General features: G+C 53.5%; 1 long non-coding RNA gene across 1 annotated transcript; it reads right to left on the reverse strand.

The window, feature by feature from the left end:
• Positions 1 to 924: 924 nt before the first annotated feature.
• Positions 925 to 13,172, reverse strand: LOC131483230 (uncharacterized). The gene is made up of 3 exons (XR_009247577.1): positions 12,983 to 13,172; positions 7,749 to 7,833; positions 925 to 1,069 (listed from the first exon to the last, which is right to left on the reverse strand). It is a non-coding gene; the product is annotated as an uncharacterized LOC131483230 (long non-coding RNA).
• Between the last annotated feature and the right edge of the window lie 238 nt (positions 13,173 to 13,410).

The raw sequence follows: 13,410 nt of genomic DNA on the forward strand, positions 1-13,410 counted from the left end.
GACTGCCCTCTCTCCTGCCAAGCCCCTCCGTCTGTGTGGTACAGCTGCAGCACCCGCCCACCCCAGCAGAGCCAGTAACTCAGAAGCTGAAATGTGAGAAGCAAGAGAGCAGCAGCAGGACTGGGAGGAGAGAGGATTTCCCCAGCAGGAGCCCAGGGAGGCTGCCTGGTCCTCCCTGGCTTGGCCCAAGTCCCTGGCCAGCAGCACAGCTGCAGGGGTGAGGTGGAGTGGGGTGTAGGGGAGTGGTAGCCATCCAGGGTGGTACACAGTCAAGACCAGTGTCCAAGCCCCTTGGCCACAAAGCAGCAGATCCATGCTGCAGATCTGGGGAAGGCAGACGCACAGATGACTCGGCTAGCTGGCCAGCAGAGAATGTACTAGGCTCTGCCCAGTCTTAAGGAACGTGTGATGGGGAACAGGGCAGAAATAGGGGGAAGGACTGGGGAGAACAGGGAGGGCCCTGGATAGGATGCCTCCTACTGGCCAGGGGCAGGGAAAAGAGACAAGGACCCCTGTCCTGCTCCTGGGCCAGTGTGAACAGCTGGCTCCACAGCTCCCTGTGGCAGTTGCTGTATTCCTCCCTGTGTACACTTGGGGACTTGCCAAAAGGTCACACGCTGATTGGAACCTGGGCCTGCCTGGCAGCTGAACTTGCACACACCATGCCACAGGTTCATGGGCCAGGTGTGTCAAGTGGCCTATGTGTCAAAACCTAGAGGCTAACAGAAAACTAGGTAGAGCCTGGGTCCTACGTGGGGGTAGGTGGTGATCCCACTGGAGCAGGAGAACCCTTAGGGAATCCACAGAATCCCCACTGGGGTGACAGACAGCGTTCACCTGGGGGTGCCTGAGATTTCAGGTCTCTGCAGTTCAGTGCAAGGAGTCAGCAATGCTTACTGTTGAGGGAGAGGGAGCAAGGCATCTCTGAAAATGGCTGGGAACACCTTTCTTAGGAGGCAGCAGGTGGTGAAGCAGACAATCCCAGCTCCAACAACCCTGGCTCACCCCTCAGCCTGGGCTTCCTCACGCTCATAGCGGAGACCATGCCGGTGCCTCCACCGCAGGTTTGCTGCAAGGGTTAAATAAGGCATCAGTCAAAAGGCTCTAAAAGGCTGAAAACCTAAATCCACAAGGAAACTCATACACACATATGATAGCTATAATTTCTGCACGTGTGTTTATTTTCGTTTTATTTGAAAGGTAGAACGAGAAAGACAAATGAGATTTTCCATCTACTAGTTCACGCCCCAGCAGCTAGGGTCAAAGTCAGGAGCCCAGAATGTGTTGGGTCTCCCACATAGGCGGTAGGGGCCATGTCCCAGGGTGCATGGCAGCAGAGAACAGGGTGAGACACACAGCAGCCAGAAGTCAAACCAGGCTCTCCAACATGGGACACAGGTGTCCTATGGGGTAGTTTGACCACTGAATCACACACCTGTTCCAAGTGCTGTGTTATCTGCAACAACCAAAATGTGAGAATAACCCAAGTGCCTGTCAAGAGGTAACAACCGGGCCTTGCGGCGTGGCCTAGCGGCTAAAGTCCTCGCCTTGAAAGTCCCGGGATCCCATATGGGTGCCAGTTCTAATCCCGGCAGCCCCACTTCCCATCCAGCTCCCTGATTGTGGCCTGGGAAAGCAGTTGAGGATGGCCCAATGCATTGGGACACTGCACCCGCGTGGGAGACCCGGAAGAGGTTCCAGGTTCCCAGCTTCGGATCGGCGCGCATCGGCCCGTTGTGGTTCACTTGGGGAGTGAATTATCAGACGGAAGATCTTCCTCTCTGTCTCTCCTCCTCTGTGTATATCTGGTTGTAATAAAAATGAATAAATCTTTAAAAAAAAAAAGAGGTAACAACCGAGACATATCTGTACAATTAGCCTTGAAAAGATCAAAATGTCGAGGAATCTTAAAAACTTTAAGCTAAGTGAAAGCAACCAGCCATGAAAGACCACATGTTTATTTGAAATGTCCAAAATAGGCAAACCTATTGAGACAGGGCTGGGAGGGCAGAGGAATGGGGAGTGACTGTTAACGGGTATAGGGTTTCCGTTTGGGGAGGAATGTTCTGGAATTAGACAGTTGTGATGGTTGCACAATTCCGTGAGTGTCCTAAAAACCATTGGCCATACACTTTTAGGTTTTATTTTATTTTATAACCTTTTATTTATTATATTGGAAAGTCAGAGGTACAGACAAAACGAGAGACAGAAAGCTCTTCTGTCTGCTGGTTCATTCCTCAAGTGGCCACAACAGCTGGAGCTGAGCCAATCCAAAGCCAGGAGCCAGGAGCTTCTTCTGAGTCTCCCATGTGGGTGCAGGGTCCCAAGGCTTTGAGCCATCCACTGCTTTCCCAGGTCACAGGCAGGGAGCTGGATGGGAAGTAGAGCTGCCAGGATTAGAACCGGCGCCCATATGGGAACCTGGCATGTGCACAACAGGACCTTAGTCACTATGGTATTGTGCCAGGCCCTGTTTGCTTATTTTTTTCTTCTTTTTTTTAAGATTTATTTTATTTTTATTGGGAAGTCAGATATACAGAGAGGAGGAGAGACACAGGAACTTCTTCCAGGTCTCCCATGCGGGTGCAGGGTCCCAAGGCTTTGGGCCGTCCTTGACTGCTTTCCTAGGCCACAAGCAGGTAGCTGGATGGGAAGCGGAGCTGCCAGGATATAAACTTGCTCCCATATGGGATCCCAGCACATTCAAGGCGAGGACTTTACCTGCTAGGCCATGCCGCCAGGCCCTGTTTGTTTATTTTTACTTAACATATAGAGACAGGGAGAAACAGAGTTCTTCCATCCACTGGTTTATTCCACAAATGCCCACAAAAGCCAGGGCTCTGCCAGGAACCCACAACTCTCTCAAGGCAGGGACCCAAGCACTTGACCCACCGTCTGCTGCCTCCTAGGATGTGCCTTAGCAGGAAGCTGGATCTGAGGGAAAGCCAGAACTTGAACCCAGGCACTCTCCTACGGGACTGGAGAGTCCCGGGGAGCAGTTTACCTGCTGCACCATAACATCCATCTCATATCTCATTTATTTATTTGAAAGGCAGAATGAAAGGAGAGAGCGAGAGATCAATCTTCCATCTGCTGGTTCACTCCCCAAATGGCTGCAACACCTGGGCATGCCAGGTCAAAGCCAGGGCTCAGGAACTCCACCCCAGTCTCCCATATGGGTGGCATGGGTCCAAACACGTGGGCTGGCTGTCCTCCACTGCTTCCCTAGGCACATCAGCAGGGAGCTGGATTTGGAGCAGAGCAGCTGAGATTGGGAACCAGGACAGCAGCAAAAAGCTAAGAGGTGGTCTGCCCATACTGTTGAGGAAATTTCCAATTTTTCAGAGAACCAAAAAGGGTCTAAAGGCACCCTCCCCTTCCCACCTCCAGGCTCTGGGTCTCTGGAAAGGAGGCCATAGGTGACTGCCACAATGACTGGAGAATCCTCCAAAATTAGGTGAACAGACTACATGCACAGCGGAGGCAGGGAGGCCGGGCACCTCCCCCAGCCCTGGTGGGGTGCTGAAGCTGCTGGGAACGGCCTCCCAGAGGCAGCCTGAACCTGCAGACCCTGCACTTGAGGCCCACATGCTGGACCTGAGAGGCACAATCTGCCTCTCTCAACTCCCCTGACAGTCTGGGAGATTAGGAAGCGGTTACATGGCATTTGTGTGTATACATATGAGCACACGGGCACTCATGCCCACAGGGCAGGCTGTACAGAAGCACCAAACATGGGTCAGAGAACAGGACCCAAGTTAGCCTCTTCTGGGCCAGACATGTACCAAGGGTGAAGAAAAGGAGCCCCTGGGAGCTTGTGGAAGTGACTTAGCCAGAGAGGTACCCTGGTAGGCAGAACCTCATCAAGCTGAGCTCAGAGCCTAGCACTGCTCCTGGAACCTGCCTGGAGGTGCAGCTGCCTTGGGGACCACTTTTCTCAGGTGGCTCCAGGGACATAAGCCTATGCTGGAATGGGCTGCTGGCCCACACCTGTCTGGTCAGCAGCAGGGAGGAGTCGGGCCAGCTCCAGCCAAGCCCAGGCAAGCCCAGGACCGCACTGGAACCTAGGGGAGCAGCAAGCTGGGAATTCAGGGCCTCTCTGCAGGAAGCACAAGCCTCAGACTAAAGCCAGATGGAACTTGGCCACAAGATGTAGGCCAGCGTCCCAGAGATGTTGCTGAGGGGCTGGGTCCAGCTGGGCCCTCAGCCTGTGCAGTCACAGGAGCATTTGCATCTGACTGTCCAGCTTTGGCTCTGTCTGTCTCCTGCCTTGTCCAGAGAGGGCACTGGCTACAGTCAGGGTCTCACTTCTCACCCAGACTTTATGGGGGTATGGGACTCTCTCAGGAACCCCCTAGAGTAGTCCCCTGGCTGTCTGGCCTTCAGTGTTGCCACTGACTCGCAGGAATCCATCTCTCTCCGCCTGGAATTCAACCTCCAGATGTCAGATCCAAGTCCCAGTGCAGCACAGGGCTCCCCCCAGAGTGAATCAGCCACATTCCAAAGGTGCAAAGGCAGACGCCACGCCTGCGGCAGGGCAGCCGGGAGCTGCAGACTTCCTCCCGGGCCCAGCCCACAGCCCCCGCGCCCTCCCCTTCTGCCTCGGCCCAGCCAGACCAGGCTCTGCTTCCTTCCACAGACATTTTTCTGGAACACAGAAGACAGCCACTGGGCCCAGAGTCACCCTAGGCCACAGGGCTGCTCCCTCCAGGGACCCCACGACTGTTAACAACACATGCAAGTTCAAGTGCTCATTCAGCAGGTCTTTGCACAGCACCAGATAGTGGCACACAAGATGCCACCAAGTCCCTGGCCTGACAGGACTTGGTCAAACAAAAGGTGGACAAGACAAGGGCCCAGACAGAAAGGAAGTGATGGGGCTGAGACAGACGGCAAAGTGACAGCGGAAAGTAATAAGCTGGTGTGGGAAGAGTGGAGAGGCGCATGCTCTATCCTGACACGTCACAGTGACCCTCATCTCCAGGAGAACAGGCACAGGACGTCCCCAGGCACCAGCAAGTCCTGAGTCTTCTCCACCTTCTGCCAGCCGGTCCACAGGGAGTTCTGGCTAACGCTCTTTGTAGCTTTAGGGAGCTTCAGTTCCCACACATGCACCCCAGCCTGGGTGATTCCTGGTCTCCCGTCTCTGTGCACTTGCCCATTCTGGACATTTGAGACAATCAGAACCCCACAGTTAGTCTTTACATCTACCTTCTATTAGTGTTCAACCTCCAAAGCTCATCTACACTGTAGCATCTGTCTCTGCTTTCATTCCTTCTTTTTTTAAGATTTATTTATTTTTATTGGAAAGACATAAACAGAGAGGAGGAGAGATAGTGAGGAAGATCTTCCATCCACTGATTCATTCCCCAACTGACCACAATGGACGAAGCTCTGCCGATCCGAAGCCTGAAGCCCGGAACTTCTCCTGGAGCTCCCATGTGGGTGCAGAGTCCCAAGGCTTTGGGCTGTCCTCCACTGCCTTCCCAGGCCACAAGCAGGGAGCTGGATGGGAAGCAGAGCCTCCGGGATTAGAACTGGCGCCCATATGGGATCCCAGCGTGTTCAAGATGAGGACTTTAGCTGCTAGACCACGGCGCTGGGCCCCTTCATTCCTTTATATGGCTGGATAATATTCCAGTGCATCAAGGGGTCCTGGTTTGTTTATCCACTCATCCATCAGCAAACGGACATTGGGTTGTTTCTACATTTTGGCTATTAGAACTCATGCTGCTGTAAGCATTCCTAATTTCAATTCTTGCTCACTTTATTTATTTATTTATTTCTAAATATTTACTTGTTTTTATTGGAAAGGCAGATATACAGAGAGGAGGAGAGACAAACAGGAAGATCTTCCATCCAATGGTTTACTCTCCAAGCGGCCGCAACAGGTAGAGCTGAGCCAATCCGAAGTCAGGAGCCAGGAGCTTCTCCTGGGGCTCCCATGCAGGTGCAAGATCCCAAGGCTTTTGACCATCCTGACTGCTTTCCCAGGCCACAAGTAGGGAAATGGATGGAAAGTAGAGCAGCCGGAATATGAACTGCCACCCATATGGGATCATGGCACTTGCAAGGGGCGGGGTAATTAATTGAGCCATTGCACCTGGCCCTATCTCTTTACTTTTAAATAAAATGAGTGGTCCTGGTGCGATAGTGTAGCAGCTAAAGTCCTTGCCTTGAACGCGCCAGAATCCCATATGGGTGCAGGTTCTAATACCGATGGCCCCACATCCCATCCAACTCCCTGCTTGTAGCCTGGGAAAGCAGTAGAGGATGGCCCAAAGCCTTGGGACCCAGAGAAAGCTCCTGGGTCCTAACTCCTGGCTTTGGATCGGCTCAGCTACATCCACTGTTGCCATTTGGAGAGTGGACCAGTGGGTGAAAGATTTTTATCTCTCAGTCCTCCTTTCTGTAAATCTGCCCTTTCAATAAAAATAAATAATTCTTAAAAAGAGAGAGAGAAAAGTGAGATCATGCTTCTACTGCTTAATGTCCCAAAAGTCCCCAACAGTCAACCTGTGCCAGGCTGGAGCCAGGAGCCCAAAACTCAATCTGGGGCTCCCATGGGATGCCTGAGACCCAACTGGCAGAGCCAAGCCAACGTGCACCACTTCCCAGGATACACGCTAGCAGGAAACTAGCGTGGAAGCAGAACAGCCAGGGTTTGAGCTGGCACTTAGAAATGAGATGCAGTAAGCAGCAGCTTAATGTGTTGCACCACAACAGCACCCTGAGGCTGCTGCATTTTAATTACGCTTGCTCATTAAACTCTCTTCTCAGTCAACCTGCCTGGAGAACTCAGTGCTGACACCACGTATCAATGGAAAAACCCCAAATCTGTTGCTTCAACCACGGCTATTTAGGGCTCAGCACTGTGGCCTAGTGGCTAAAGTCCTTGCCTTGAATGTGCCAGGATCCCATATGGGTGCCAGTTCTAATCCTGGCAGACCCACTTCCCATCCAGCTCGCTGCTTGTGGCCTGGGAAAGCAGTGGAGGACAGCCCAAAACCTTGGGGCCCTGCACTCACGTGGAAAACCCAAAAGAAGCTCCTGGCTCCTGGCTTTGGATCGGCTCAGCTCTGGCTGTTGTGGTCACTTGCGAAGTAACTTAGTGGACATAAGATCTTTCTATCTCTCCTCCTCTCTGTATATCTGTCTTTCCAATAAAAATAAATTAATTTTTAAAATGGGTACTTAGAGGCCTTTTGTATTGTAAAATATTTTTTTTTAATTTGAAAGGCAGATTTACAGAGCAAAGGAGAGACAAAGATCTTCCAGTTGCTGGTTCATTCCCCAGATGACTGCGATCCAAAAGCCAGGAGCCAGGAGCCAGGAGCTCTTCCAGCTCTCCCCTGTGCATGCAGGCTTCCAAGGCTTTAGGCCTTCCTCTGTTGCTTTTCCAGGCCACAAGCAGGAAACTGGACAGGAAGTAGAGCAGGCCTAGAACCAGCACCCACATGGGATTCCAGCACTTGCGTGGGGCGATTAGCCATTTGAGCCTTTGTGCTGGCCCCCTTTCCAGGTGCTCCTGAGTGTGGAGAGTTGTGGAGGACCGCGATAGAGCATGGGTGCCACTAAGGCGCATGACCTCAGGCTGGCATTGTGGCAAAGTGGGTTAAGGTGCTTCTGGCCATGCTGGAACCCTTACTGGCTTGAGTCCTGAATGCTCTGTTTTCCACCCAGCTATTTGCCTGTTTGCCTGGAGAAGCAGGGAAGATGACTAAAATACTTAGGCTCCTGCCACCTACCTGGGATACCAGGCTGGAGTTCCAGAGTCCTAGATTCAGTCCTGCTGAGCCCTTGCTGTAACAGCCAATGACCTCAGAGGACGACCTCACACAGAGGACAATAACAAAACAGCTCTCCAAGGTGGCCCCCTGCTCCAGCCTGACCCACATACCCTGAAGTCCATGTGACATGCAGTCTCACTTCCTCCCTGCCTGCTCTGCTGTCCCATCCCACAGACCCCAAGGCTTCCTATCAGGTCCTGCTGCAATCTGACTCCTCCTTTATGAGGGTCAAATTCAAATCTAGCCAATTCAGCCCAAAGCGCACTGCCTAAAGGCCTTCTACAGGAACACCAACAGGGGGCGTCCTGCTCTATGCCCCAGAAGCCGACAGAAAAGACAAACCTACCCCTCTTCCCATCTCAGGCCAACTCAGCTGTACAAGGGCAGAGCTTCAACTTCCCTCCCCACTACACCTAGGGTGCAGGCAGGCCACCAGCGTTTGCTGAATGAATGCATGCACAGATGAGGAAATCAGAGAATCAGAAGGATGGCAGAGGAGGGCAGCAAGGCGGGGAAGACAGGTGTGGCTCTGAACCAGAACAGTCTGGGCCTGAATCTCACGTCTACTTAACAGCTGCGTGCTCCTGGGCCAAACACTTGGCACCTCTCAGCCTCCCTCTTGTCAGCTCCCAAAAGGTCCTCCCGATGAGAAACATCGAGTCAGAGACCTTTAGAAATGGGACCACTTACAAGCAATCCTCACCACTAGCCCCCACTTTACAGAACAGAGAACTGAGACACACAGGGAGACAGCAGTACCCCAAGGCTCGAAGGGGCAAAACCAAGATCTGTCCCAAACACCTGCCCCCAGACAAGAGCTTTCGGCCAATGCTGTGTGGATGCATCACAGCGGAGGAGAGCCGGAAACTGTCTCAGTCGGTAACAGCCATGGCCCACACGGGGTCCTGCCTGCTGGCCCTGTGCCTGATGGCCTGGGTACAATGCCTGACTCTGCTCATTGTAGAGGCATGCAACAAGATGGGCAGGCAAGTGCGGTAGAGCTTCCAAGGCCCCTAATGAGGGGCTGCACCTGCCTAGGTGAGGGGAGGCCAGGCATGGTGTGGAACCCCTCAGGCATTAAATCCCTAAGTCCCTTGTTCCATCACTACTGGTTTTAGAAGAAAAAGCAAAAATACGGGTTCACAGGAGGGCATTTGGGCCAGTGGTTGAGACATCAGCACTCCACATCAGAGCGCCTGGGTTCCACATTTGGCTCTCGCTCCTGACTCTGGCTTCCTGCTAACACAGACCCTGGGTGGCAAAGGTCAAGTCTTTAATAAGTAGGCTCTTGCCACCCATGCAGGAGACCCAGTTCTGTTCCTGGCTTTAGCAGGGCCCACCCTGATCACTGTGGGCAGCTGGGGAGTGAAACAGTGGATAGCAACATGTCTCTGACTTAAATAAATACATAAGTAAGTCATGTTTCTGGCAACAAAGGAGGATTTGGAGTTGGGTGCCCCAAAGAAGCCAGATCCCCAGAGCTTTGGCGGGGGGACATGGCCAGTGTACCCCAGGCCAAGCATCGATGTCACAGACTCTTGAATAGACACCAGGATCCCAGCCGCGTTCCTTTTAAGCTTTTATTTCTTTGAAAGGCAGAGTGACAGAGGGATAGCCAGAGAAAACAATCTCCTATCTGCTAGTTCACTCTGCAAATCCCTGAAGCAGCCAAGGCTGGGCCAGGTGGAAGCCGGCAGCCTGCGACTCCACTACAGTATCTCATCGCTCTTGCGCCATTTCTAGTTGCTTTCCCAGGCACTTGTAGCAGGGAGCAGAGGAGCCAGGACTCAAACTGGTGCTCAGATATGGGATGCTGGCATTTATAGTAAACGGTAGCTTCACCTGCAGCCTTCAATACTGCTCCCCACCCTCTGTGTCAGGATGGCCGGGCCGTCTAAGGTACCAGACTGGAAAAGCATCAGGCAAAAGCAGGGCCAGGATCAGAATCTCAGTGAATACCTGGGTGAGGGAGCCACAGAGGGGAGGTAACTTTGACTTCAGAGGGATTTTGGAAGTACATAAGTAAGCAGCATGAAGGACAAACCAGTGGCTGGGGGGATGGGAGGAGGTGCAGGGCATGAAGTGCTGCCCAAGGACAGTATAGGACAGAGCAGAAGGAGAAAGCCCAAGTACAGCACAGTGGGGGACAGGGCCCTGGGGTGGCCCATCCTGACAGACTTGGCAGCGGAGGGCAGGCATCAGAGCTGTGGCCTGGGACTCCGTTTATTTTAAACAGAGGAGCAGCTCAGCTGATGACAGTGCTCCACTGGAGACTGGAATGCATTTAAATTTGGTCATGGCAAACAGCTACACACAGACTCCTCTCCAGAAGGGGATTCTCCATGCTGCCTGGCCGGCACGTCCAGGACAAAGGTCTTCTAGGTTTAGCCAGAGGACTGTGTGCATGGCAGTCACTTGGACAGCTGGCTGCCACGGTATCCCCCAGGTCCTACGGGATGTCCATCCAGCAGGTCGAGGCTGATTCCCCTGGGGTGTGTCACAGTGACACATGCAGAGGGGCTATTTCCCATCAGCTCAGCCATCCCATCCTCACTGCAAAGAAACCTTACAGTTCCACAGCCACCTGTGCAGCCCCCACCCCAACAGCACTCTACATGCCAGAGCCCCCATATTTACAGACCATCCTCCGCCCTGCCATCGGTGTCTATAGCTCCAACTGTCCCTGCAGTTCAAGGCCATAGCATGCAGGACTCCCAGGTACATCCAGGTAGGTCACACACTCAGTGCAGCCAGCTGCTGGGCCAAGGCCACAGCCACCACAGAGGACACAGCTGAGACTGGGCTTAAGTGCGTATGGAGGGGTGGGGCTGTGGAGTGGCAGGTTAAGGCACTGCCTGTGAGGCTGGTATCTCCCAGGGGAGTGCCATGGAGCCCCAACTGCTCTGCTTCGGCCATGCTTCCTGCTGTTGTGCTGAATCTGAGCCAAGTACTTTTACTTCTGACACCTACGTGAAACCCAGATGGAATGCCTGGTTCCAGGTTTTGGCTTTGGCAGAATTTCTGTTGTTGGGGTATCTGGGACATGAACCAAGGGAAGAATGATCTCTATCATTCTGCCTTTCAATTTTTTGTTTGTTTGTTAAGAAACAGGCTGATACTCTAGACTCAAAGGCTAACGGTTCTGCCGCCTTTGGTCATTACCCCCTCTGCTGCCCTCACATCACTCCTCCTGGAATACATAGTGTGTGTGTAGCGGGGGGTCTCCTAATAAGGCTAGCATGTGGCCAAACGCAAGTGTTATTCTCTGTGGACCTAAATTGGCGAGGGAGGGTTGTGTAAGGACTTGAGTAGTGGAGTTCACTCCAACGTCAGCCTGAAGATTGATAAGATCCCTGCCACTTTAGACCTGGCGCCATTTTAAATATCTGCTTCCCTTAGGTCTCGATTTCCTTAAGGTTTTCTTCTGCAAGTTTCCCGCCCTTTAGCTTCAAATTTCGTTCTCTGCCGATCCGCTGTAACCTCGTAATCCTTTTCTCCACCAAGCAGCCCTATCCATCAATCCCTTGTGGCCCAGTATTCCCAATACCTGCCTCCTGCCATGAAAGCATGCTCCCACATGCACGTCCTATCTGTGTTCTCTCCCTTCCCACGGCCATCTTTCTCTGCACCGGATAAAGGCCTCCTGTGTGACTCGCTGTGTCTGACTTCTTGGGCTTTTGTTGAAATTCTTAATACCCCACCAGGATGGCAGGAACCCCAGGACTTGGGCCATCCTTTGCTACCCTCATAGGTTTATCGGCAGGGTGCTGGATTGGAAGTTTAGCAGCCAGGACTTGAACTAGCACCCACATGGGATACCTGTGTCACAGGCAATAGCCGTACCCTCCACACCACAATGGCAGCTCTGTGTGTGTGTGACAGCATGTTCCATGTTGACTTTGCCTAATCAGCATCTCAAAGTCACTGGTGACCTGAGGTAGGGGCTCATGGAATAGCCCAGCCCCTGTCCTGAAGGCTAAGATCTTATCTTTTTTTTTTTTTTTAAATATTTTATTATTATTGGAAAGCCGGATATACAGAGAGGAGGAGAGACAGAGAGGAAGATCTTCCATCCGATGTTTCACTCCCCAAGTGAGCCGCAACGGGCCGATGCGCGCCAAACCGATGCTTGGGACCAGGAACCTCCTCCAGGTCTCCCACGCAGGTGCAGGGTCCCAAAGCTTTGGGCCGTCCTCTCCTGCTTTCCCAGGCCACAAGCAGGGAGCTGGATGGGAAGTGGGGCTGCCGGGATTAGAACCGGCGCCCATATGGGATCCCGGGGCTTTCAAGGCGAGGACTTTAGCCGCTAGGCCACGCCGCCGGGACCAAGATCTTATCTTAACTCTGCTAGCTTTACATCGGTGCCCAAAGGCCACACTCAGAAGCTGGAATCAGGCTGCAGAGGGGTGAGCTCTAGAAGACCAGCCAGCAATCTGTGTTCCATTAGAGGGCTGAGCCATGCGTGAAGCACACACCCCCTTCACGCTGCCTGCCAAGAGACCACCACCACTGTGCTGAACCCCAGCCCAGGGGCATTGTCCTGCCCACCTGCAGCAGGTACACAGAGGTGGGTTTTTTGCCTGTGCTCTCACCTCTACACGTTCTGAGCTGTGCCTGGCTGACATCCCCATCTGTCACAGCTCCCCTGCCCACACCGGCTCCCTTGTACCACCTCCCACCCTTACAGTCTCACTCCCCAAAGCCACTGGCACCTTCCACTCCACGGCCTGGAGAGGTGACAAGAGTGTCTCAGAGAAGCATCTCCAGGAACAACAGACATCCACAAGGGCTCTGGCACACCCTTGCTCTGCACAGTGACCAGGCCACAGTCCCGAGGTGTGCGTTACAGCAAGCTGGCCATCTTCCATCACTGGGGTCCTACAGAGGGAAACAGGAGCTCGCACCAGACACCCATCCTGGTCAAGGTCTCCCCAGGGTGTTTCCTGGCAATGACATGTCTCCTTGGGTTCCAGTGCTGGCGTGGTCACTTCGAAGCTGTGTGACTTTGGACACACTACTTCACTTCCCATAGCCTGACTTCCTCCCAGACGCCCCCTTAGCAGTGCTGTCCCCTCATAGTTGCCTGGCCCCTTGCTCAAAACAACCGTCCAGCTATGACCATTCTCCCTTCTCCATTTTCATTCTCCCCTCCACCTCTCCACTCAAGGCCCTGCTGTGCCTGTTCCATCTACCTGAAATGTTCCTTCCTCCTGGAATATTCTTTCCTTGGTTTCCTGTGTGGCTTGTCTCCTCACTTCCTTCCAGTCGTGACTCAAGGCACCCTCTCAGAATGTCCTTCCCTGCTCATGTCCTCGCCTTGGCCCCTCATCCATCTCACAGGTGACCACTCGCTCCTGGAATGTAAGCCACACAAGGACAGGCCAGGACGCTAGCGGGGCAGGAGACTGAGGGCCGCCGAGGCCCGGGGGGACGCGGCTCTGCCTCACCACAACAGAAGCCGCCCGCGCCTCCGGCGGGCAGCTGAGGCGCTGGCCCTCGAGGTCACGTCCGGGTCGCGCCGGCCGGAAAGAGGCCCCCCTAGCGGGGCAGGTCCGCGCTGGGGGCGGAGCCGGCTGGGCTGGGGCCGCTTCGCACTTCCGCTCTCCAGCCGGCTTATTCA

Source organism: Ochotona princeps, chromosome 24, assembly GCF_030435755.1.
Source record: "Ochotona princeps isolate mOchPri1 chromosome 24, mOchPri1.hap1, whole genome shotgun sequence".
Classification (NCBI taxonomy): Eukaryota; Metazoa; Chordata; class Mammalia; order Lagomorpha; family Ochotonidae; genus Ochotona; species Ochotona princeps.